General features: G+C 46.0%; 1 protein-coding gene across 1 annotated transcript in view; it reads right to left on the bottom strand.

The window, feature by feature from the left end:
* The window catches only part of LOC137545906 (tubulin alpha-1B chain), a 267,551-nt gene extending 249,499 nt beyond the window's left edge, over window positions 1–18,052 (bottom strand). Inside the window, exon 1 of the mRNA XM_068267675.1 lies at window positions 18,041–18,052. The gene's annotated coding sequence lies outside the window, so the exon portion shown is untranslated. The remainder of the gene's footprint in view (window positions 1–18,040) is intronic.
* Window positions 18,053–21,532: the final 3,480 nt, after the last annotated feature.

Raw genomic sequence — 21,532 nt, 5'->3', positions numbered from 1 at the left:
TGTAACACACACACAAGCTGCAATACTACAGCACCCGAGTGTTGCACTCTCCAGACTTATATAGGCCGTTTTGGCGCGCATGGCGTAACGCGTCACACGCATGCGCACGCGCACCCGCAGACGCGCACAACCGACCGCGCATGCGCGCGCACGCACGCGCGCACACGCAGACGCGCGCAAACAACATTATGCATAAAACAGAACATCCCTCACGCGCGCGCGTGCACAGCATCAACCGTCAACATTTTACAACGCCAACGTCCACGCCGCGCAACGCAACGCGCATGGGCAAGCACCGACAGTCCACCACGCCGGGAAGACCGCCGAGACCCACCAGGACGACTGCCAGCATCCGTGTGTGCAAGCCGCCTCGTCTGGACAGGTAACTGACCGTGACAATGCCCCTCCCCAAGGGGCAGCCTCCGGATGCCAACTGGAACTGGTTTATCTGGATATTTCTCATGGAAGTCCTTAATTAGCCGGGAAGCATGAAAATTTGGAGCAGGTTCCCATGTGTTCTCTTCTGGGCCATAACCCTTCCATTTCACGAGAAATTGGACCTGACTACCTCTTTTTCTAGAGTCCAAGATTTCTTCCACCTCAAATTCTTCTTCTCCATCAACCATAATTGGTGGAGGTGGAAGAATCTCCCGATCTGGAAATGGATCCGTGAGAGACGGCTTCAAAAGAGAGGCATGGAACACTGGGTGGATCTTTAGATTTGAGGGTAAGTCTAGTTCATAGGCCACTTGGCCAATCCTCCTCTTCACTAGGAATGGCCCAATAAATTTGGGACCCAATTTTTTTGACGGACAAGATAGTTTCAGATTAGTAGTCGACAATAACACATTATCTCCAGGCTTGAATTCCGGTTCACCCCTTCTATGACAATCCGCCTTCCTCTTATACGTGGCTTGAGCTTGGGCCATGACTTGTTGTAGAAGTTTGTTATTTTCTGAAAATTTTTTTGCAATGTCCGTAACAGCTGGCACCGTAGATTCAGGGATGAGATCTGGCAAGAATGCTGGATGGTAACCGTAATTGGCAAAGAATGGAGTTTGTTGAGTGGATGAATGAATAGAATTATTGTATGCAAATTCAGCTAAGGGGAGCAACTGTACCCAGTTGTCTTGAGCGGCAGAAGAAAAGCACCTAAGATACTGTTCAAGGGTTTGGTTAGTGCGTTCCGTTTGGCCATTGGACTGAGGATGGTATGCAGATGAGAAATGAAGTCGTATATCAAGTAGTTTACAGAGAGCTTTCCAGAACCGTGAAGTAAACTGCGACCCTCGATCAGAGGTAACATCGGCTGGAACACCATGAATGCGAACAATTTCCTTGATGAACATTTCTGCAGTTGTTTGGGCAGAAGGAATACTGTGCATGGGCAAAAAGTGTAGTAAATCCCTCGGATATAGGCAATTCGACAATAAAGTCCATTGAAATGGAATACCATGGCCTGGGAGGAACAGGAAGGGGATTTAGCAATCCTAATGGTTTTAACCTGGATTCTTTAGAGCGATTGCAAACTAAGCATGTAGTTACATATGTTTTGCAGTCTTTTCTGAGATCTGGCCACCAAAAGTGCCGTTGGACCAATTCCTGGGTTTTAGCGCACCCAAAATGACCTGCCATCTTATGGTCGTGGAAGAACTTAAGCACTGAAGAGCGACTATCCTCAGGTACAAATATCTTATCACCGTTAAGCCAGAGACCATCCTTTTGTGTTAATGGCAAATGAATTTCTTCAACAAGAACTGATGATCCATGACGAATCTGATCAACTAATTCTGATTGTATCAACAGGAAGTTGTTTTCAGCTAAAATGGTATCAGATGTGGCTGGAACTTCATCATCTGGGAACATACGGGACAAAGCATCCGGTTTTGTATTCTTTGATCCTGGTTTGTAGGTAATATGGAATGTGAAGCGGCAGAAAAAGAGAGCCCATCTAGCTTGTCTGGGGTTTAGTCGTTTGGCTGTCTTAAGGTATTCCAAATTTCGATGGTCTGTGTATATTAGAATTGGATGAACCGCCCCTTCCAGCAAATATCTCCATTCTTCTAAGGCACACTTAATTGCTAGTAACTCCCTGTCACCCACGCTGTAGTTACTCTCAGCGTCTGATAATTTTCTTGAAAAGAAGGCAACTGGATGGAGGGCCGCTTTCAGACCTTGACGTTGAGAAAGTATTGCCCCCACCGCTGTTTCTGAGGCATCCACTTCAAGAGTAAAAGGTAAGGCTGGGTCCGGATGCTTGAGGATAGGAGCCGTGGTGAAAAACCGTTTGAGTTTGTCGAATGCTGCTTGAGCCTGTGGAGTCCAAAGAAAACGGGTCTGTTGACGTGTAAGCTGTGTAATCGGTAGTATGACTGCTGAAAAGTTCTTGATAAATTTGCGATAAAAGTTTGCAAAACCTATGAACCTCTGAACTGATTTCTTGTTGGTAGGGGCTGGCCATTCCAGGATTGCTTGCACCTTTTGGGGATCCATAATAAATCCATCAGGAGAGATAATTAGTCCCAGAAACTGAATGGAATGTTTTTCAAACTCACATTTTTCGGCCTTCACATACAACTGGTGTAACCTAAGTCTTGCGAGAACCTGTGAAACTTGATAACGATGTTCTTCTAAAGATGTGGAATATACTAGGATGTCATCCAAATAGACAATTATAAACAGGTCGATGAAATCTTTAAGAACGTCGTTGATGAAGTACTGGAAAGTAGCTGGAGCATTACAAAGTCCAAAGGGCATGACGAGGTATTCGTATTGCCCGTAACGAGACCTGAACGCTGTCTTCCACTCGTCACCCCTCCGTATACGTATCAAGTTTTACGCCCCTCTCAGATCCAACTTCGTAAAGATGGTGGCGTCTCTTAGTTTCTGGAATAATTCCGGCATTAAAGGTAATGGGTAGCGGTTCTTAACAGTCACTTTATTGAGTTCCCGGTAATCGACACAGGGGCGGAGAGTCTTATCCTTCTTCTCAACAAAGAAAATACCTGCTCCTGCAGGAGATACAGAAGGGCGGATAAATCCTTTTTGTAGATTCTCCTCGATGTATTGCTTCAAGACCTTCTGTTCGGGTTCAGATAAAGGAAACATACGGCCAAAAGGTATAGCCGCACCAGGCAACAGGTCTATGGGGCAATCGTAGGGACGATGTGGAGGTAGCTGATCCGCTCCCTTCTTGTCAAAGACATCCAAGAACCCATGATATTGGGAGGGAATGAGTTCGGTCAGGTTTGCGGTGCATAACAATGGTCCGGAATCCTTTGCTTCCTCCAGCGAGCAGAAGTCAGTACAGTATGAAGAGATGAATGAAATCTTCCCAGTAATCCAGTTAATTGCAGGGTTATGAGCGCGAAGCCAGGGCAGACCCAAGATAACTGGGTACAAGGGGGATGCGACTAGATCAAATCTAAGATATTCCTGATGGGTCCCAGATATACATGTACTAATCGGAATAGATTCCATAGTCACGGGTCCAGAGCTGATTGATGTTCCATCAGCCAGATGGATATGAAGAGGCTCCTTCCGAGGTTGGATGGGAAACTGGTGAGTTGTGGCAAAGGATATGTCTAGGAAACAGCTGCAGGCTCCGGAATCAATAATGGCAGTGGTTCTAAGGACTCTTCCTGGGAGCTGAAAAGAAATAGGAATAATGAAATGATTTGAACTGAACGAGGGACAGGTTGGAACTAATACTTTGGTAGCAGGATCCTTACCCGTAGGTCTTACTGGGCAGGCACGAATGAAGTGACCAGTGGCTCCGCAGTAGAAACATAGGTTGCTCTGCCTCCTTCTTGTTCTTTCCTCCATGGACAATGCAGGACGAATCACTCCTAATTACATGGGTTCAGGCGAATCCAGAGAGGAGGCGGATGTCGTAGCTGGAGAAGAACTTGAGGGTACCCAAACTGGACGGTTAGTACCAATTGATCTCTCCAATTGACGTTCCCTGAAGCGGCGATCAATCTGAAGAGCCGTTAGGATAAGGTTATCCAAGGTGGCTGGGGGTTCCATTCTTGCCAATTCATCTTTTACGTATTCGGACAAACCTAAACGGTACTGATGACGAAGAGCTGACTCGTTCCAGTCTATGTCGGCTGCCCAGCGGCGGAATTCCGAGGTATACTCCTCCACCGGCCGCCGACCCTGGCGAAGATTATGTAAAGAAGCTTCAGCTGTAGCACTCCGCTGCGGGTCATCGTAGAGGACCGCCATGCTCTCAAAAAAAACATCGAGGGAGGCTAAACACTGATCTTTCTTCTCCATTAGCTGGTGTGCCCATGACTGAGGTTCCCCTTGTAGTAAAGAGATCACAAAACCAACCTTGGTTTCTTCGAAGACGAAGGTGCGGGGCTGAAGGGAGAAAAACAGCTGGCATGCATTCTTGAAGGCCCTGAATCTGGTTCTGTCTCCCGAAAAACGCTCAGGTGTTGGCACACGAGGTTCAGGTGCGGGCAATACCACGGCCGGACCCAAAGGTGCAGGAGCAGGAGGAACAGCGGCCGGAGCAGGAACTGGAGCTGCAGTAGCAAATCCAGTGGGCTGGGTTGCAGTGGCTAGAGTGTTGATACGTTCTTCCAACTGATTGTGTGCTGCTTGAAGTTCTTTGATTGCTTCCGTTAGGTTACTCATCTGCTTGCATAGAGTGCCCAGCACACTTGCTGCCTCAGCGGTCTCCATTCTTTGGCTGTAGTATTTTGTAATGATAGCGTACCTGAGGTACAGGAGACCAGTTAGCTGAGGGCAGCAACCCTTGCGGCTCACCGACTGGGGCCCCTGAAGATGAAACAGGGGAGTCCAGTAAGCAAGGGGCAGGAGCGCTTGTGAAACCAGTAAGAAGTCCTGTTTGGAAACACAGCACTCCCGCAGGCTGAGTCTGGTACTGCAATGACTCAGCAACCAGGTAGGCTTGGACGTAGTCACCAGGCTGGAGAAGGCGTAGAACTTGAAACAGGCAGAGGTCGGCAACAGATCGGGTATTCGTACTAGCCGGGGTCTGGCAACAAATCGGGTCCTCAGGCAAGCAGTGGTCGGCAACAAATCGGGTAGTCGTACAAGGCAGAAGTCGGCAGGTAATCGGGTAGTCAGGCAGGCCAGGGTCAACATCCAAGAGATCAGGTACGGGCAGAGCAAGGCTCACTCACAGGAGTGTAACACACACACAAGCTGCAATACTACAGCACCCGAGTGTTGCACTCTCCAGACTTATATAGGCCGTTTTGGCGCGCATGGCGTAACGCGTCACACGCATGCGCACGCGCACCCGCAGACGCGCACAACCGACCGCGCATGCGCACGCACGCGCGCACACGCAGACGCGCGCAAACAACATTATGCATAAAACAGAACATCCCTCACGCGCGCGCGTGCACAGCATCAACCGTCAACGTTTTACAACGCCAACGTCCACGCCGCGCAACGCAACGCGCATGGGCAAGCACCGACAGTCCACCACGCCGGGAAGACCGCCGAGACCCACCAGGACGACTGCCAGCATCCGTGTGTGCAAGCCGCCTCGTCTGGACAGGTAACTGACCGTGACACTGGCACTGGCAGAAGTCTTCTCTCCCCGTCTCCTCTCCCGGCCGGCTCCTCAGGCGCGCAGTTCCCACGGAGCTCCCTCCCTGGTTCCCTCCTCCAATCTCCCGCGCTGATTCATGCAGGGCTACGGGAAGATGGCCACCCGAAGCCCTGTACTGGAGACATAGTCTCCAGAGCAGGGCTTCGGCGGCGGCCATCTTCCCGTAGCCCTGCTCTGCTCTGCCAGCCCCGCGGGGCTGCGGGGAAAAAGTGACGTCACGACGACGTCACGGAGCCGCCGAGTCCCCTAAGATCTTGAGGCCCCAAGCGACCGCTTGGTTCGCTTTATGCCTCGCGGCGCCCCTGTATATATTTTTATATATATATATATATATATATATATATATATATATATATATATATAGCGTCTTTCCCCCGAAAATAAGACAGTGTCTTTTATTAATTTTTGCTCTAAAAGAGGTGCTAGGGCTTATTTTTAGGGGTTGTCTTACATTTCTGTTAGGAAGTGTCTCTCAGCAGAACATTTCCTGTTCCTGTGTACTGTGATGTTCATGTATTTCAAAGTACAGTATGCTACTGTACTGATCCAGCACCTGCCCTGTCTTCCCTGCACACAGCTGATAACCTTGCTGTGTGCTGGGATGACAGGTTCACTGCCCGATTGGCACTGTACCACTGTGTCCTCACTTACTGGCTGCCTCTTCCTCCTCTTTAACTTCTGCTAGGGCTTATTTTTGGGGTAGGGCTTATATTTCAAGCATGCTCAAAATTCCAGCTAGGGCTTATTTTCAGGGTAGATCTTATTTTCAGGGAAAGAGGGTATATATTGTAAGGATTCCTCCTGTGGCGTGTTCTGTCCATTGCGGTGGAGCCGCAAACGGACAGTTCTGGCTTGTCAGCCTGCATTAGGTTGTGCATTCGCAATGAGTCACATTGTAATTTGCAATTGCTCTGTAGGTCTGGGCAGCTCGGGATGCTGTCATCATTCCACCAATGACTTACTACAGCTGAACTGCAGCCAGATAGCCCTGGATTTCCTGCATGCATGTTGCATAGTACTGCATGCATTCGTTATGATAGTCTTTCAGCTAGCAAATGGTAATCAAGACAGCTCAGGATTGAATGATTACCATTCAGCTGTGTGGAGATTTGCATGCTTGCATCCATTGGCTGATGCCAGCATAAAAGTCTGCCTCCCCTTTTAGACCTTGCCCGTCATAGTTTTAGCTCTGTCTAAGCTGTTACTGGGTCCTTTGATACTGTGAATAATATTCCTTGTCTTGTTACTTTCTAGTTAAGTTATCTTGTGGAGCTACGATTATATATTTCCCACGGGAACATATATACGTACTCCTTCTAGTGCAGAGAATTATTATTGTTTGTATTGCCTAGGTAGTTCACTGTATTGTTCCAGATCTAGCTAGTCTCCCTTGCTTATGTTATATATTGGTTCATCGCCAATATATACATATTCTAGTCAGCGTTTGTTATTTTCTTTGTATTCGTGTTACGGTGATATATCAGTGCCGCTGATATATACGTACTCGAACTGTTTATATCCTGTATTCAGCTAGTCAGTTTTTAGCACGTTTCGGTAGGTTGCGCTTAGCGTGATCACCCGTGCTTAGCTAGCAGAGTCCTGTTCGTGCAAGGTAGCCATTGCTGCGGTTGCTATTGGTTACTTCACTCTAGTCTTTGTGAATGCTTGTTGTCACTGAGGCAGTGACTAGATTAGCAAGAGTTCATTCTGTCAGCCTCTGTCCTCCTAGTCCTGTTCTTGCGAGGTGCCCATTGCTGCGGTCGCTTTTGGCTACCTCACTCTAGTCCTGTATTGTATCTGTCTGAATGCTTGCTATCGCAAGAGCAGCGCAATATCGCACTGCGCTGCCATTGCGTCTTATTTGTAGCGATATCGGAAGCCCAGAGCTGCACTTGCTCTGGGCAGCCCGTGTAGCCTCTTTCATTATCCAGCTCTTAGCCTTGTTGTGCTGGGTGGTCAGAAAGTATGACCCCCCCATATATATATATATATATATATATATATATAATATATCTGTTTACAGTGGTCCCCATATCCCCCACACCCTTCCTCTGCTTTCCAGCTTTTTTTGCCAAGTGCCACTACCCTTTGGGTTTTGCATTGCAGCCCATTGCGATTTGACTGGTGCTATACAGTGACACGATGCTGTATGGCAATAGATTCTATGTACTAACATATGTTTATTTACATGGCGTACCACGCACCCATCACATGCCCTCATCAGTTTTAATGAACTGCGTGTGGCCTATGGGGAGCAGGGTGGGCATTGGGCTGTGTTGGTGACGTGACAGAAGTCATCACGGGGGGCATGATGCTGTGTCTGTGTGGCGACAGCTAGTGAGGAAGAGATGTGCATTTAACTGAATTGTTACCAAGGTTACAGGCCATGCACTGACAACAGACTTCATCAGAAGTGACATCAATATGGAAAGCCCTGCTCGGAGGACTGGCTTGCATATGTTGTACTGTTATACAGCATACAAGAAGACACAGGCTCTGCTGTGCATATGCTTACCTAAGAAGCTGCCGGTGGCAGATTTGGGCGCAGAGTAAAGCTGCCCTGGCGGTGTTAATTACCATTCCCCCTCCAGGTTGCCATTGTGGGGGGGGGGGGGGGGGAGATACTTAATCGGTTTCCAGCTATTGCTGGTGGACAAATGTTTTTAGAGTAATTTGTGCTCTGTCTTTTGAAGGCACCCAAATCACTCACTGAGCGCTGCTATAGCCGTAATTTCTATTACGGCCGATGGAGGCGTTGGCTGTGCCCAAATCTCCTGTGCTGTTTTTACAGCAGTTTGTGCATACATTTGTCTTTGTGAACAGGAGAACATGGATGGAGGAAAGCAGGGGTAGGAACCAATGGTGCTGGTAAGGGGTGGAACATTTGCTCTGGCTGCCATGTTTAAAGACCCAGTTAAGCTGGGCAGTTGAGTACTTACTTGGGCTGTTATGCTGCTGTAGACTTGTTTGATTTGGTAGCTTGGTTTTTCATACGGTAAACACTGTCTGTACTCCTGACGAAGCCCATCTTGTATGAATCCTGTTGAGTTAGACATGTCACTGTATACAGTGCACCCCCTTGTTTGTTTCACTTAAATTATGTCTACAGAAGTCACTGGTCGTATGTTCACTATTGACCTGGCAACGTACACTAGCATTAATTGGTGCAGGTGTTTGCATATTGGTGCTGCTAGCACACTACACCAGATCTGCCATTTCAATAGCACGTGATTGAAGTGTAGAACCAGGCGGCCTTAATAAAGAGATGTATTATTCACGTATGATAGGCAGCGTCATAAATCTCCTTGAGAGAGGCATAGCTCTTGGGGGTCATATCTCTGTGACTATACAGATTAACCCACTCATACAGCGTGTTTAAAGGCAAGATACACCCCACTCCCTGTAAACGGTCATATGGGGGGGTGGGATGAACCCCTCTTGGCACTGTTTGCACTTAAACCGGACAGTACATTTACTTTATCTTGCGCAAATGCAATTTTAATTTGACAGTAAAACTTTTTAGTCCTTATTAGAGGACAGGGCCGAGTCCTGTGGACCACGTGACAGGATGCATAATGCTAGGTACACACCATAAAATTTTCTGCTAGATTTACCTGCCAGATACATTTTTTCCAACATGTCTGGCAGGTAAATCTAATAGAAAATTGTATGGTGTGTACCTAGCATAAGGCTGCAAGGCAAGAGTAGCATCTGCACAGGGACTCCTTTAGTTGTCACCCAACAGTGTTAATATGTTTTTTTTTAAATTGTCACCTGGGTCAGCTCCGTAGAACCTGACGAGTTGCCTTGCAATGAAACGTGTTGAGGAGCCTGGTCAGTGATGTACACTATAGCTAGTTGAATGACGGTTGTGGTATGTTCAAGCTTGCATCTTGCAGGTTAGGTCTATTTGTACAGAATGACTAAGGATGGGTTGGTGAAATTTTACTAGTGGCAGGGGCGTAGCAATAGGAGGTGCAGAGGTTGTGACCGCATCGGGGCCCTTGGGCCAGAGGGGCCCCGAGAGGCCTTCCTTCAACTGCAGTATTAGCTCTCTATTGGTCCTGTGCTCATAATAATCACTTCTATAGATACTTTGAATAGTGGTAATCATTTACTAGCTGTTCCCCATCCCCTTCTTGCATCTCTGACACTGTAGTTGCCATTGGCAGGTTTTGGTGCGCCGTATTAATTGTTATGTATAAAGTGCTTGGGGGGCCCCATTGTAAAACTTGCATCGGGGCCCTCAGCTCCTTAGCTACGCTACTGACTAGTGGTGTTGGAAGCCAAAAAAGCAAACGTATTCACCTCAAGCTACCTTTCACCTTTTAACACACCAGCTCCATGCAAGTAACCTGTTTATTATATTAGTGCCAGCTAAGGTGTGAGGCGATCCCTATGGAAAATATACGGTGTACAGTACACACTGAAGAAACTTGTTCATAGCAAGTATAATCCTGTATATTTATAGCACTACAAAAAATAATGTATAATCAAATTCTAGCATTCTGCAGAAACATGTCACTGAATATACATGGAATGAGCCTGTTTGATCATGCTGAAGTCTGGCTTGGAAAGGTAAATTCTGCAGAATAATGAATGCGTGTTCTGCTTGGTGTGCCCTTTCACGGATGGATTGTTTCTTCATCGAAAGCTTCACTTTATCTTCATTCTCAGCTGTCAGGGTAGCCCGGCACAGACCTGCACTGCTGCACTACACGTTGACCTTTGTAATTAATCCTACAGTCAGGAAAGATGGACATTGTCACTTTCCATGTAAATAGTCTGCTGAAAGGTGGATGCTTTTTGTCTGCATGCAGGAAAAAGGCCACAATGTATAGTGGAAATATTAAAACATACTAGTAAACTCAGTAAATCTATTTTGGAACTAGTCATTTACTTGCTTAAAAGGGGACCTGAGATCTCATTACTGGGGGTATTTATACTTACATGGGGCTTCCTCCAGCCCCATGAGGTGCGTAGGCTCCCTCGCTGTCCTCCCCAGCTGTTCGGTTGCCTTGTAATCACCTCTGGTAATCTGGCCGGTCATGTGCTTCCATGCATCCATATCTTGGATACAGGCGCGCGGCAGGGGTTTGGGTGCACGTGTTCAGAAGAGCTTGGCCGGCCAGATTTTCGGCGGGGATTGCAAAGCAATGGAGCGACTGGAGAAGATGGCGAAGGAGCCCCAGGTAAGTATAAATACCCCTAGTAACGAGATCTCAGGTTCCCTTTAAAACATACATGTGTAATGGATGAGGCGGCTGCGGCGAGCAGCACCGCCGCAGCCGCCTCCACGCGGCCAGCCGTCTGCGCGGCGTCTAGGACGCCGAGGACGGAGCCTTCAACACAGGGGGTCACCGTAGTGCGCGGGCGCGCGCACAGACGGGACCTTTATGCGGGGAGAAAGCTTGTCAGCTGACCTGCTGGTCGGCTGACGTCAGAGGAGACCTTCGCCGCTCCTCATTGGCTCAGAGGAATGGGCGTGCCTGTAAGGTCTCCTCTGCTTCTTAGGCCTGCGGGCTTCACTTCCTCCCTGTCTGTCGTCGAGAATACTTGCGTGTTAGCGGGCAGACCTTAGATAGTTTCCCTGGTGTTGATGCTACGGATTTCACACCAAGTTAGGGATATTACTGTTGTTATCTGTTATTGTGTATAGACTAGTTCCAGGGTGTTGATACCAAGGACGTCACACCCAGGCTAGGATATTATTACTGTATTGATCTCCTGTTTACGACTCTGGCTAGCACTTGACTTTGTATCTGTCTTCTGATCTTGTACTTCTGCCCATCTGTCTACCTGTTGCTGAACCTTTGCCTGATAACCGATTACTCTCTTGCCTCACGATTCTATACCGATACGTACCTTCCGTTGCTGTACCTCTGCCTGATTACTGATTACTCTCCTGTCTCACGATTTTGTATATACTTACCTCTCTGTTGCCGAACCTAGCCTGCCTGACCACTCTACTCACCAGTGGGCCCTCGCCACTGGTGAGGTATTGATTACACCAGTTCCTCTGGTGCAACTGTTTGCTAACCTGTCATTCAGCCTGTTACCTGCTCTTATAGGGCATCTGTCATTAAAGTTATATTGTATCTCCTTGACTTCTGTCCAGTCTGGGTCACCCGCCCCTCGGGTGTCCTCGTGCCTGCAGTAGTATCTGAATCACCTGCTCCCCGCGGGTTTACTTCCGCGGGTGTTTACATTTAGCCTGCGAGCCGCGATCGAGGGCTCGCAGGCTGTTCACGGAGCCCCCCGCCGTGAACTGACAGGAAACCATAGAAACCCACATGCGACCAGCCTATCGGCGTTGGCTAGTCGTTAAGTGGTTAAAATGCATATAGGAGAGCAGCCCTCTTGTGCTGCCGTATTTGAATATTATCACTGGCACTGCCCTGCTGGGAGAGCCTGCTGGGTTGATGGGCAGAAGAGATGACAGAGGCAGTGGATGGTGAGAATGGTGCTCCTCCCTTCATAATGTGTTTTCAAAGTTCACTGACACCAATGATAGATGGGCATGGGGGGTCTGAGGGTGAGAACCCCACTGACACCGATGATTTGGAGGGAAGGGGGGTTCATATGCTGCATGGGAGTTTTTATGCATTTTGCCCACTGACTCTAAAGTGTGCAGCATATATATGTGTACGCATGTATTTACATTTTTTCACAATAGTGATCCTAAGTATTTTTCCCATCCAGTTCTTGGCTTGAAATTTTTGTCAATTTTTACTTTAGAATATGGATCTATAGGATTCAAGTAAGTTAAAGAGGGTCTGAAGCGAGAATAAATCTCGCTTCAGACCTCATAAATAGCAGGGGCACGTGTGCCCCTGCTAAAACGCCGCTATAGCGCGGCTTAACGGGGGTCCCTTCACCCCCAAATCCCCCTCGATACACCCGGGGAGCGCTTCCTGGTTGGGGCAGGGCTAACCGCCGCAGCCCTGCCCCACGCGCGTCTGTCAGCGCGTATCTCCGCCTCTCCCCCGCCCCTCTCAGTCTTCCTTCACTGAGAGGGGCGGGGGAGAGGCGGCGATGCGCCGCTGACAGACGCGACTGGAGGCAGGGCTGCAGCCGTTAGCCCTGCCTCCAGGAAGGGAAATTCTGCGACCTTTTTACGACACACTTTTGCGGGGGGTGGGTTGGGGGTGAAGGGACCCCCGTTTAGCCGCGGGATAGCGGCGTTTTAGCAGGGGCACACGTGCCCCTGCTATTTATGAGCTCTGAAGCGAGATTTATTCTCGCTTCAGAGTCTCTTTAAGTAAGTTATTCTTATCTTGTCTTGAATGATATATTTTATTTTCACACAGTTCCTGTATAGTAGACTTAGTATGAGATAAGAGTGGCGTACAGTAATGAACTACAGGCTATATTTGTTGTAAACAAACATGGCTGCCTCATACTTGTAGATTATAACTCGCTATACGTAGATAAAAAGTTGGTCAAATATTAACTTAAATTGCTGAATTATTTACATTAGCCTAAGCTAATTTTTATTTGAGTTTGCTTGAAGTAAGATACACCAGTCAGTGACATTACCTGTGGGCATATAGAGCAGTATAAGAATCTGGATTATATAAAGTGCACCGGTGTGTATAATGTGTATGTTCTGTACCTAGTGCACTTTACCCTGCAGCGGCTCAGCTGAGGGAATGTTTGAGCGCTATTTTGTATTGTGTATATAGGGTTTGTACAAAAACTTTCAGAAATGTGTAAATGTAATATTCCATGTAACTGGAGGGATAATCATCTGGATTAATAAATGACCAGGTAGTTACTCAGGTGAGTTACAGTAATTACTCATGGGTGGTTTCTGCACACATAAAGGGTGAGTATTGTTCCTGTGTAAATAAGTTTGGCCTATTTATAATATGGCAATCTCTAAACATACATGGTGTAGCTGCAATGATTATATAGTGCCAGGAGGGTGGGGTTGTAGAGATACTATCTGTAAGGAAGACACTAATATATAACTATAGTTTTCTGTTTGTCAAGCTATCATTGTAGCCAAGACCATAATTAAAAATTAAAAATGTATTCTTACACATGCAACTGCATGCAAGGACATTGTTTAGTTCTGCTGTACAATAAAGCAAATCTCTGGTGTTTGTATAAGTAAGAGGCTGTATAGACATAGATGTGTTACCTGAAACTGTTTTGGGTGATTATTTTGGGTGATAGCAGCCTCTGTCAGACTAAAGCTTGGTACACACATCCAATTTTGATTGGCCAATTTTACATTTTCCGTGTAATAAGAGAGCTTAAAGGGAACCAGAGAGGAACCTTATCTAAAAAAATGAAAAAGCAGGGGTCACACTGTATTTGGTGAGTGCGCTTTATATTGGTGTTTCTGGTGGTGGAACCATAGAAGATTGAAGCATCAATAACAAGAATAATTTTATCAGAGACTATTTCTGTGTATGCTAAGATGTGCGCTGAACTATATTTTTATCTGAATCTGTAAAAGTATTGCTAATCTCAGTTTAGAGCACACTCTGTGTTCTTCTCTTTAGTGTGTTGTTTATGACCTACAGGTCAGTGCGCTTTGAATACTTAATGACATATTAATGGTAATTGCTGCTCTGGTCTGCCACTGTCATGTGCTGCCCACCAGTGCATCGGATCAAATGATGTTAGAAGCAGGAGGTGACTCTTCCTATTGACTCTTTGCTTTCTGCTCCAATGCTATCGCATGCTGTTTGCTAGTTTCCAAAAGATCAAAGTTGGAGATACATACCTAACATCTCACCTGGCTTTACTGCCTGCTCTAATCTTTGTGAATTGACATATACTGACATTTGTTGAGGTATTTACCGCACAAGGCAGTAATTTACCTCACTGGTTTGTAATTTCAGCTTGCCATGCGGTAACAGCCTCAGTGAATTGAAGCCAAAGAATGGAGCATGTAGTAAAACAAGTGAGATGTTCTGTATTTATCTCCAGCCTGGAGCTGTTGGTAACTATGGCTATGTCGGAAACAACAGAGAAATGATGAAACCTAATGAAACTCTTCAGGAAAATAAGAATGTTAACCACTTGCGTACCAGCTATCTCGGGCCCATTAAGGATCAGAGACGGCTGGCACCAAAAAATGGCTCCTGGCATTGAAACACTGCAGGGATCTGCTGCTCTCGCCATTCACCCATTGCCGCAGGCCCCTCAACTCCAATCATTGACACAGTTGTGCCCACTGTTATCTACAGGAAATTCATTTGTTGTCTTGTTTTTTGTACAGGAAGTGATAATGTAAATCATTTCTGACTTCAGTGCTTTATTTTGCAATGATTTCTGTGCAGTGCTTGTTGCTTCATTTGTCTGACAATACAAAATGTTGGTTATTTTCTGTAATCTGAGATATAACATATTTGGTACCTACAAGTGTGCCCTCTAGTGGCTAAAGTATTACATTGGGATCTCTCAAAAAGATGACGCATGATTACACGTTGCACTTGCATGGTCACATGCTGCATATATACATCAACTCATCCATATTATTCAGGATTGGAATAAGTGTAGCATGTTGGCACATTTATGCTCCCTAGCAAGTTTCTGCTAGTTGGGTGAAACATAGGTTGCAACATAGTAATGTTTAAAACTCCCTGCAAGTGAGTGTGTCACAGTGGTCATGTTGACCTAAAGATCCATAGGGCATTAAATAGCTTGAAGACTGACCTCATAGACTGCTATTACCGTAATTAGGTTTATTTATTTTTAATAATGATGCAGAAGTATTGGTTGTAGGTCAAATGTCTGTGTTTTTCTGCAGAACATTCTCGCAACTTCCTGTACCACTGACAGGATCACTGAAGTGAGGGAAAAAGCTTCCCACTGGGGCTATAGGCAGCATAATCCGGATGTGTTCTGGTTGATGTCCACTTCATCTGAAACTACATCAGACTGGCTCTCTGGCCAGTTCTCTCTAGCCCCTGTGATGACCCTTCCAGCATGTGACTACAGGAGGCCTGCACTGCCCTCTCTCACCTGGCCCACTGGTGACCTGTGGTGCAGTCTCCTCTTCTCTTGGCTCCTCAATTTTTATGTCTCCTTGTCTTATTGCATCTACAGTGGTTGGATAGCAAACAAGGAGGGAAAGAAGACAATTCATGAGGTGAGCTGACTACTGCTATGGACACCACCCAAATGTAGCAGGTGGAGTGTAATCACTGAAAATGTGAGTTACATGAGGGCCCTTCAGCAGATACAAATGCTCCCCCGTAGGCCTCGTTCACATCTAAAATTGTAATCGCAAACGCAAGCATTTTGCAATTTTGTGTGGCGTTTTTTCCCCCCTCCCGGGCGTTCTACTGCGCGCTGCATTTTTGGTAAAAGCACTTTTCCAGAGCGGTTTTGTCATTCACTCCCTGACCCAAGTCAGGAAGTGAACTCTTTGGCCCTGGAAAAGAATACAATGTATTTATTCTAAAAAAAAAAGTGAATGTAATCGCCGCATAAAGCGGTTTTGTGAGCATTTAGCACTCGTCCTATACCTTCCATTATAGCAAAAACACCCCAAAAATGGTACAGGCACAGTGCTGATATGAACCTTCTCATAGAGATTCATTGCACAAGCGTTTTGTGGGCCATTTTGAAAATTGCCTGCGCTGGAAAAAGGGCAAAAACGCCCATAGTGTGAACGAGCCCTAAAAGTGTCAGAGTCCCCCTAAACACAGGAATCTTTCCCTCAGTCCCAGAGAACTCCCAACAGTCACAGGGGTTCCCTTGCAGTCACAAAAACCCTCTCCCACCCTTTCACAATTTTCCCCCACTCCTGTTATAATATGTACCTCTTCAACAACAGCTACAGTGTGGTCTCCCCAGGTGTCACAGTCAGTGAGGGTGTCCACCAGCACCCACTTATGTCCTCCAACCTCTGCCAACACTTATAGGCACCCAACCAACCAGTAACAAATGGTATCTATTATAAATGCAGTTCCCCGAAACACAGGTGGACCTAAAGTTAGGGAGCCTGACTCCTTCCCACTTTACCCCCCTCTGATACAGGATTCCCCTGCCCCTCTCTGGTGCTCCTCTAGTGGTTGCCCCCCACACACACACCTCATGTAGTGTAGAGGAGCAGAGTAATGCATATAACCTTCTCCAGCCCTGGCTCCACTCTTCTTCTCAGCAGGGGCATGCCTTCCCACACTCTGGCTTCCGAGTCTTGTCAGTTATGTGATGTGGGAAGACTTGGGAGGCCTATGCAGTTGAGTCACAGCAGAGGGCTTCTGTGAAAAGCAGCAGTCCTGTTCCTGGAGCCAGTAATACTGTGTTACCCCGAAATGAAGGCATGCCCCAAAAGTAAGCCCTAGCAGGAATTTCGAGCATGCTCGAAATATAAGCCCTACCCCTAGCGGCAGTAAGGGGAAAAAGAATGGCAACTTGTGTTATTAGTGGAGCTGATGGTCTCGCAGGCGGAACCATGGCTCTCTTATTGGGCCAATCGGGCCAAGATGCTGTACTTCCCCATAGGCTGAAGCTCGGGGACACAGTGACATGGAGCTGGGCAAAGAAAAGGATGCAGGGGGAAATCTGAGGACACGGGGGACACCAGGAGGACATGGAGACAGCGGAAGACACAGCAGAGGACATGGGGACACAAGAATATGTGATAGAGGTGGACACCAGGAGAACACTAAAGGCACAAGGGGGACACGGACACACAAGAGGTGGATCCAGCAGAGGAAGAGGCAGCACAGTGGGGAAGGCAGGATGATACACAGCACAATAAGCCCTAGCACATCTTTTGGTCTTTATAGGTCTTCATTTTCAGGGAAACACAGTATGTACTGGTCTGCATTTCTGCTTAGTGCATGTACTGTATAAGTTATCCTGCACTTCCTTGGTTTATGCTTTTTAATATGTAGCAGAGTGCTCATAGCTTACAGGAGTGATTAACAATATCCCATATAGCCCAAAGATAATAAAGATAACATCAAACTGGCGCCTCATTTAAATTATAACTTTACACATTGCATGCTACAAGTGCTGAGATGCGCACTGACATGATGATATTGCGGATAGATCTCTAAAACTCTTGTGCTCTAAAGAGACCGCTGAGCCTCGTATTATTTGTCTGTCTGAATAAAGTTTGGATTCAAAAAAGTGAGTGCAAACTTGATGTTGTTATCAGGGCTGGCGCTAACATTGAGGCAAAGGAGGCAATTGCCCAAGGGCCCCCAAGCTGTACCCAGGGTTTCCTCCTGACTTCAACCTGGGGGCCCCTGCACTGTTTTTTGCAGTGATCTCTGGACAGAAGCTTGAGCAGATTTAGGATTAGGCTTCGCTCACTGGGCGGGTGTGTTTAACCACTTAAGGACCACAGGCTTACACCCCCCAGTGACCAGGCTATTTTTTTACAATTCAGTGCTCTGCAGTTTTAACAGCTCGCTGCAGAGCCATACAACTTAGCACACAAATTCATTTTTCCTTTTTCTTTTTTTTTAAATAAACGTTACCTCCCCCCCCTATCCCCTCCCTCCCCCGAGGTCCAATCAGGAAGGTCCTCTCTTCTAAACATCAGCCTATGAGAGGGGGTCGCGTAGTGAGGCGATCTAGGGGACAGCCAAGTGACAGGGCTGTCCCCAGTACAGCGCTGAGGTAGATTGCTGAGCTGTACAATGTAAATAAACCGTTTTGTTTTTCTTAGTCTGCCAGCAACGATCGCCTCTGGCAGGCTGTTGACGGAGCTGAGCTCCATCACTCAAGTGGGCATGTGCGATCCCCGCTAATCTCCTCCCCAGAACTTGACGCCTTTCGGCATTAGACGGTCCTGAGGGAGCCACTCTGCAGCCGCCGATCGTCGTTAGGCGTTCGCAGAGTGGTTAACCTGTAGTCACCAATCCTGCTGCCCTGGCTTTCAGTTCTGGTACTGCTGACAGGCCATTCTGGGAGTCGTAGGCATCACTCTGTTTCCTCTCGGGTAGAACGCTTTTCACTACAGACACCACTTCTTCCTCCTGAGCTGGGCTTTGGTAACTTCAGGTTGTCATAGAGGCGGCTGTGACAGTTACTGAGGGTTGGGGGTGAGTGCGGGGTCCAGGGGTCCTCATAGTCTGTGCAGAGTGAGAGGACTTAGCTCTATGGGAAGACACCTCTGCAGAACTAGGACATGGGAAACACTGACAGCAAAGGAGTGTCAGAATTCTAGCGTATTTATTTATGCAGGAAAAGCTGTCCTATGTGTATGTTTTAAGTTTTAATGTTCTATGCAAAATTTCATTGTAAACTGTAAAGTTGGGGTACTTCTTTAATATATTGCTCTGAGACAGCAGGCTGTGAATCTTATAATATTATTTTAGTTACAGACGCTAAAACATTCTTGTTTATGTTAGTGTGTTTGTCTGCGGCCTTGACATTTGAAAGATGCTTCTGAGTGAAGACTGGAAAGAAACACATTTAAACTCACATTACTGCAGCAGACATATATATACATTTTGCTCAGTTATTACACATAAATATTAATAATCAATACAGTCCTAAAGAAAGAAATAGTTATTGTTAAAACCTATAATTGCAAATAATAGAATTTAATACTTTGAAATACAGTTAAAAGCTGGAATCTACCAGTGATGCTTTGGGTCTGTGAAACATTCTCGTGGGATTGTTTTGATTCTGGAGAATTGTTGATGTGTTCTTGATACAAGACTGTCTAAGCTAGTTGAACACTCATAGCTGATAATATACGCTATGTTTTGGGAACAGGCCTTATAAAATATAAAACAAAGAAGGGGTTTTCCCAACTAGTTAAAGATGAGGAAATGCTGACATCTGCCGGTTGAAGTTATTATATTTATTCATAAGAAAGGCAAATATGCAGAACATGATTTTATATTATTAAATTTTAATGTGCAGTTATATCTTATATGATTAATTGTTTTAAAAAGAATTATATAATATGTTTTATATTTAAATAAGTATATTAGAAGCCCTGTATGCTTCAATAAGCCTTAAATTGCTGAAGACTCTCACAGGTCTGGTTACAGTGTCATCCTGACCAATCTTATTTCTGGGAAAGAAGAGACACATTCCAAACTAATTAGAAGAAGGGGACATTATCAGAAATGCATCATGAATGACATTGTTTAGTCTTAATGTCTGGGGAAAAAAGTCAACCAGCAGACAAGATGGCTGGTGACGTATATTTTAATTAACTGCGTCCGAAATGACCTAATAAGAATTTATAAACAATAATATTATGATTTAGGTATTCAAAACATGATAAAGCATTGACGCACGGAAGCTTTAGCCAATCAGAACCTGGGATCCAGGCAAATTACAGATTAGGCAGCCATATTGCATCCAATCACTATAAAAGTAGGAGCTGAAAGATCATAGTTTGCAGAAGCTCAACAATCTCCTGAGAAGACACATGAGGCAGAAGCTACCTTCCCACATGTGGTTCTAGATGCTGAAGAGATGGTTAATATTCTGGTGATTTACTTTATTAATTTTTCAGCATTAAGTTCTGTTAAGATGTTAGCAAGAAGTTTTTTAGAAGCTATTTTTTGTGCTAGATTACTACAAGTTTTCACACAGCTACTAGATACACAGCTATTGATACAGATGAGACTAGAGATGAGCGTAATGACCTAATTACGATTTCGCGAAATTTCGCGTAATTAGTGTAATTACGATTATGGCCGTAAGTACATAATCGTAATGAAGAAGGATTTCGTGAAATTTCGCGTAAGCGTAATTTTTCGCGTAATTTTCGCATTACAGTCGGTATTACGAAATTAATGCGTATGGCCATGCTCCCAAGCGGAAAAGTTGACGCATGTATCAATGTTAGGTAGCCGCCGACTTTAAGGGTTAATAGCAAAGCCCCCTTAAATGCTAAGAGCCTCAATATATTATGGAGATCAGGAGGAATAAGAGGAAAAAATTTTTTTTCAAAAAGACCTTATAGTTTTTGAGAAAATCGATGTTAAAGTTTCAAAGGAAAAATTTAAACATTTAAAAACCCGCCGACTTTAACGGTTAATAGCAAAGCCTGCTTAAAGTTTAGGAACACAAAATTTCCAGGGTATATTAAGGGGATCCCTCCCCTTTAAATCAGAAGGAACCCCATTGGTCTGCTAAGGACCAATGGGGCTCCTTGGAGCCCAAATACAAAGATGCTTAGAGAGCTCTGAGCTATAGCTCAGAGCTCTGTCGGGTCCGTGCAGCACAGACGCGGCGGCGGTGGCGGTGGCGAGTGACGTCGGGTGCGGCGTAGTTACAATGTAACAAAGTTGTTACATTGTAATAACTTTGTTACATTGTAACTGATAGAACATTTCCGAGGATATTGCGAGGGATCATTTATTTAAAGGGACAGGTAAGTATTAATGGTTAATTAAGAATATTAAAGGACTTTTTTCGTGGTTATGTTTTTTGTTCAATTAAAATACTTTTTCTAAGTGTCTGTGTGTTTATTTACTTTAACTCTTAAAGGAAATGGGTAAGGGGTACAAGTACCTCTATACTCATTTCTCCTGGGAGGGGGGGTGGGCATCTGGGGGACCCCTTTTTAAAGGGGACTCCCAGATTCCACCATGAACCCCCCCCCCCCCAGGAAATCGCGGCCTCCACCTCCACCGCCCATCGGAGGTGGAGAAGAGCCCCTTGTCCTTGGATTGGACAAGGGCTCGGAGGGGGAGGGGAAAGCTTGGCTGCCCCTCCCCTTCCGAGACCCCCCAATCCATGGACCATGCGGGCTGGTATAGTCAGGGTGCGGAGCCCCACGCGGCCGGTGCTCCGCATTCTGGCTATCCCAGCCTGCATGGGGGACAAGGGGTTAAAGAGGTCTGGGAGGGGGGACCCGACGTCGTTTTTTTTTTATATTTCCCACACTCAGAACGAAGTAAGTAAAACTCTTCCCACTTGGGGGAATCTATGAAAATAATACACTATTGTTACCTGTGCAAAAAAAACTGACATTTTCCGCATTAAAAG

The sequence above is a fragment of the Hyperolius riggenbachi genome, chromosome 2 (assembly GCF_040937935.1).
Source record: "Hyperolius riggenbachi isolate aHypRig1 chromosome 2, aHypRig1.pri, whole genome shotgun sequence".
NCBI lineage: Eukaryota > Metazoa > Chordata > Amphibia > Anura > Hyperoliidae > Hyperolius > Hyperolius riggenbachi.
The sequence above is the reverse complement of the archived record's forward strand: the minus strand, read 5'-3'. Positions and strand labels throughout refer to the sequence as shown.